This window comes from Notamacropus eugenii, chromosome 5 (genome assembly GCF_028372415.1).
Source record: "Notamacropus eugenii isolate mMacEug1 chromosome 5, mMacEug1.pri_v2, whole genome shotgun sequence".
Taxonomy (NCBI): domain Eukaryota; kingdom Metazoa; phylum Chordata; class Mammalia; order Diprotodontia; family Macropodidae; genus Notamacropus; species Notamacropus eugenii.
The window spans coordinates 105,281,733-105,287,732 of NC_092876.1; positions in this window are offsets into that span (position 1 = coordinate 105,281,733).

Sequence of the window (6,000 nt, forward strand, 5' to 3'; positions counted from 1 at the left end):
ATTGTAGGGGAAATTCCTGTCCAGGAGTGGGTTGGCCTTCATGGTCACTGAGGTACTTTCCAATTCTGAGATTCTGTGAGTCTGTAGGACCTTGTTCAAGGATATGTTGGGCTAGATAGCCTCTGGTGTTTCTCCTAACTGTGACTCTCTCTGATAATGTGAAACACCGAAGTCTTCATCCATGACACTAAACTGAGTTATATAATACAATGAATTGAAGTTGAGGGTGCGGCAGATCTTTGCATATTCCCCTTCAGATGATCCACTACTAAAAAACTCCCACAACAATCATTTTTTAGGGGCTGGGGAAATCTTCAATGTGATGGATGTGAGGAGTCCCCTAGGTATAGAAAGCCCCTCCAATGATGTAAGTAGCTATAATCTTAGTGCCCGAGGCAGGGAGGGATTAAGAGACTTGCCCAGTTTATTTGCCAATAATATTTCAGAGCCGGAACTTGAACGCAGGTTTCCTTGACCCCAAGGCCTGCCTTCTATCCATTCTAACAGATAACTTTTTAGGTATGGGTTTTTAGCATTACCCAATGGTAGCTTTACTGTTGTCCAGAGGGGGGAAGAGATGGGTTTTGTGCATTTCAAGGCTGACCAGTGGATGTCAGTGTTGAGTCACTGATCTCTTGGTTTAACTGTGGCTGCGGAACGTAACACAGTAGGCGAGTTTTCACTCAAAAAAGAGGGAAGAAAGATTTAAAGATGAAAAATGTGGAGGGTTATGGTACACTTCAAAGTATAAACAATGACGACACAGTGCTAAGAAATGATCAGTTAAGAGCTAATAGCATTTTGGTCTTTCAGAAGTGATCCTTGTAAACGTAAGAAGCTGATTTGGAGGGGCAGCAGATTTTAGTGATAGTTGGAGCTGCCTTTTTAAGCTGAATCCCTATCATCAATTTCATTTTCAACTGAAAGGCTCGGGTATGCAAATGAATATATAAAAATTCACTCATCCCTGGGAGTATTTTTTTTTAAATCAAAAAGGGGATTAGAAGTCACTTCCCACAAGGTTTGGAAAATGATTACTTCATGGGTCTAGAGTTGGAGGGGACCTTTGGTCCAACCAGATGGAAGTCCATCTGGTCCAGTCTTCTCATTTTACTCATGAGGAAACAGAGGTCCAAAGTCACCCAGATGTTGTCAGGAGGGATTTGAACCCAGGTCTTTTGACTCCACAACAAATATAATACCTTTTCAAGGAGAAAAAAAAAAAACTACTGTGAGCCTTCATTCCCAAGTCAAACCCCAACCTTTGCCTACACTGAGCAGTTATGAAGAAATGAGAACAATTAGTCTCAGACAGCCAATTGTGGTTCTTTTCCAAACCAGAGCAGACTTAAGAGCGAGAGGGCAAACCCCTTCCCCCTCTCTGGATTTGACCTATCCCGCCTTTCCTTTGTAGCCCAGCCACTCACCTCAATTGGCCTCCTTAATTTGGGGGTTTGTTTTTAGAATGAGGGTTTAGGTGTAAATGCAGACCAAATGGAGCATTTATCCAAACCAAATACCTATGCTCTTTGAGGCTGGATCATGGCTATTATTTCAGTATAACTTATTAAAAGAGGTTTTGGCTGCAGGGCCAGAGGGAGGCTTAGGGGCACTTGGAAACTTCAGTAGGCAAGGAAAGCTACTGCTTAATTTGCTTTTAACCATCTTTCAAGTTGGTTTGTTTATGGTGGTTATATCTTTAGGTACTTAAGCACTTATATCCCAGGGCAGCTAGGAGGAGACACAGAAGCTATTTATGTTCATTTAATGCCTGGGGTGGAGGTAGCAATTAGTAACTTAAAATTATGCTTAGTGGAGTGCTACAGTTTTCCTATTCTGGGTGTGATCTTTATGCAAAGCCCCAATAAGCAAATGGCACTAAAAATGGAAGGGGTGGGAGCAGCTGAAATTGGTATTCTTTGCCATGGATTGGTGGACATTTTCTTTGGCCTGAAAAAAAAATCACATTTTAAGTTTCTTTTCTGTACCATACTTGTTGTTAACTGAACTGAGATAATAATAATAGCTAACTAATCTAATGTAATACTATGTGCCAAACACTATGCTCAGGGCTTTACAATTATTGTTATCATTTGATCCCCACACCAATCCTGCAACTAAATGCTATTTTCATCCCTAGTTTACAAGTGAGGAAACTAAGGCAAACAGAGGTTAAAGTAACCCCAGAGTCTCCCACAGCTGGTAAGTGTCTGAGGTCACATTTGAACTCAGGTCTTCTAGACTCCAGGCCTGTGTGTATGTGTGTGTGTGTGTGCGCGCGTGCGTGAGAGCACGTGTGTATGTGTGTATATGTGTGTGTCATGTACATATACATACATACAGGAAGAGATTTTGCTTTACATTTCTTTCAGTGGTTATCTAGCTGGTTTGGGGCTCAGTAATACTTGGGGAGGGAGGAAAAGAAGAAAAGAGAACTATTTATAGTTTCCAGACAAACAAAAATAATGCACTTTTCAAAAGCAAATGATATCACCTTCTCAATCACCTTTCTTAGATCTGGTGGTGATGAAGCAAGCAGGACAGATCCCCTTTCTGTCTAGGACTCTAGCAGGTCTACTGACCCCTCTGGGGCTGGATAATTGCTATTAAGACTAAGAAGTGAAGCAGTAAAACATGGTAATCCTAATCTTAACAACAACCAACAACAAAACCAAAACACTATTTTTCCCCTTTCTATCCTCTGACCATTTTTTCTGCTTCAAAAAACCTTTCTAATACTCTTTAGTGAAATGCCTTGCCAAACAAAACCACTTCTCCAAGTGTTACTCAGCGACTGTGAAACCGTTCAAGTGCTGTACAAGCTCTTTGTATTTGAGCCCTCTCTACAGGGCCTGACTTTGAAGAAAGACAACTCGGGTCTCAGGATTGACCTGAAGAAGAGGGTGAAAGAGGACTTTGAATTTCAAGGGTACTTCTAAAGAAACTCATGTTTGCCAACCCAATGGATAACAGCATCTAAAGCTACCCCTAAATGACTTCCTCTGAATCGTCCCTGAGGGTCCTGACAAGGACCAGCACATACAGGAGACTGAAACAGTACCTGTTAGCACAGTATTGTGGGTCACCTTACCCAGGTGGCCGTGTCAGGGTATGCCAAAGTGACTCTGAATAGCTTTACCTCCTCAGCTCTTCCAAAAGGCTTTAGTGAAGGACTTATGAGAGATTGATTGCTAATGACTGAATAAACTGTGGTATATGATTGTAATGGGATATTGTGTTATGAGTAATGACAAGCGGGATGATTTCAGAAAAAAATGGAAAGACTTGCATGAACTGATAAAAAGTGAAGAAGGCAGAACCAAGAGAACATCATAGGGATATTGTATGATGAAGAATTGTGAATGACTTAGCTATTCTCAGCAATACAGTGATCCAAGGCAATCGCAAAAGACTCATGATGAAAAATGCTATCCAGGGAAAGAACTGATATTGTGTGAATACACACTAAAGCATGCTTTCTTTCTCTCCTTCTTTCCTTCCTTCCTTCCTTCCTTCCTTCCTTCCTTCCTTCCTTCCTTCCTTCCTTCCTTCCTTCCTTCCTTCCTTCCTTCATTCCTTCATCTTCTTGCATAAAATGACTAATATATTTGACATGATTGCACACATATAACCTATATCAGATTATTTGCTGTCTTAGGGAGAGGAAGGAGGAAGGGAGGGATAGAATTTGGATTCAGAACTTTTTAAAAAAGGTTCAAATTATTTTTACATGTAATTGGGGAAAAATAAAATATTTTTAAAAATATAATGGCAAGTCTTTGGGATCCCTCAAATGATTCCTTTAGTCCTATGATATGCTCTTAGGATAGAGGTTCTTAACCATTTTTGTGTCATGTACCTCTTTGGCAGGCAGATAAAGTCTATTGACCTCTTCTCTGAAATACATTTTTAAGTGCAGAAAAGAAAATACATATGAATTATATCTAATTTTTTTATTCAGTGATTTTCCAGTTGGGTCTGACTCTTCATGACCCCATTTGGAGTTTTCTTGGCAAAGATGCTGAAGTGGTTTGCCATTTCCTTCTCCAGCTCATTTTACAGATGAGGAAACTGAGGCAAACAAGATTAAGTGATTTGTTCTAGGTCACATAGCTTAGTAAGTATCTGAGGAGGGATTTTAACTTGGGAAGATGAGTCTTCTAGACTCCAGGCCTGGGGCTCTACCCACTGCACCACCCAGCTGCCCCTATGTCTAAATATAGTTAGCAAAATATAGATTAAAAAACCCCAAGTCAGCCAGTGTCTGTGATAATGGCCTCATTTCTAAAATATATAGAGAACTGAGTCAAATGTACAAAAATGCAAGTCATTCCCCAATTGATAAATGGTCAAAGGATATGAACAGGCAGTTTTCAGAGGAAGAAATTAAAGATATCTAAAGTCATATGAAAAATGCTCCCAATCACTATTGATTAGAGATGCAAATCAAAACAACTCTGAGATACCACATCATACCGGTCAGATTGGCTAACATGACAAAACAGGAAGATGATAAATGTTGGAGAGGTGTGGGAGAGTTGGAACACTAATTCATTGTTGGTGGAGCTGTGAGCTCATCCAACCATTCTGGAGAGCAATATGGAACTGTACCGAAAGGACTACAAAAATGTGCATACCCTTTGACCCAGTAATACTCTTCTAGGACCATATCCCCAAGAGATTATAAAAATGGGAAAGAGTCCCACATGTAGAAAAATATTTATAGCAGCACTCTTTGTGGTGGCCCAAAACTGAAAAACAAGAGGATGCCCATCAATTGGGGAATGGCTGAATAAATTATGGTATATGAATGTAATGGAATAATATTGTGCTATAAGAAATAATGAACAGGAAGACTTTAGAGAGGTCTGGAAAGACTTATATGATCCAGTGCTGAGCGAAAGGAGCAGAACCAGAAGAACTTTGTGCACAGCAATGATCACAGTGTATGAGAGTTTTTTCTAGTAGACTTGCAACTTCATTGCAATGCAAGGACATAAAAATATTCTCAATGGTCTTTTAAGGCAAAATACCTTCCATATCCAGAGGAAGAACTATGGAATTCAATAGCAGAATGTAGCAGATCATTTTCTTTTACATTATATTTTGGTTTGTTATATGATTTCTCATATTCATTTTAATTCTTCTACACAGTATGTGTAGTGAAAATGTATTTAATAGGATTTATGTGTAGAACCTATATAAAATTTTATGCCATCTCAAGGAGGGAGGGGGAAGGTAGGGAGAAGGGAGGAAAAAAAATCTAATTTATATGGCAGTGATTGTAGAACACTGAAAATAAATAAAATTAATAAAAATAAAAAAACCCCAAGCTCATGGACCCCAAGTTAATAATCCCTGTTTAAGGTATATGGATGTCTTTAGAAATAATAATAATAATATCACATTTAGTACAGTACCTGTCACATAGTAGGTGCTTAATAAATGTTTATTGGATTGGAAACTATGGCTATAGTCCACTGATGGTGGCAGGTTGCTCTAGAGTTAATATTAAAGATTCCTGTTTAGATTTAAAAGTTATAAAAATTCATTTATTCGTTCATCTAACAAAACTTTTTTAATTGTTTTTTTATTTTATTTTATTTTATTTTGCAGAGTAGAGTGTTAGGTCCAGGATCAATAATTGGATCCGAGGGCAGTTTAGTCATCAAAAATGACCCTTTAGAGCACAGTAAAAGTGACTGTCCCTCAGTATTAGGACAACAAGATACATCTAAGCCTGAAGCAAAAGAAGGATATCTCAAGAGCCTCAAGAAATTAGCAAGATTTCTGGAGCTAGAGAATGGGGGCATAGTAGTGGGGTTTTGAGATCTGGGAGAGCCAGTGAGGTCAACAATTACTCAGTTAGGAATGTGTGGAAGTTCTTGACAGCTACTAAATGCAGAATTTGGCTTCAGGTGAGGGCTTGCCTCCCTTGAGGTTTCTCCAGATGAAGGGCAGAGGCTCCTACCAACCTCTTGTGTAGGAGCATGACAAGGC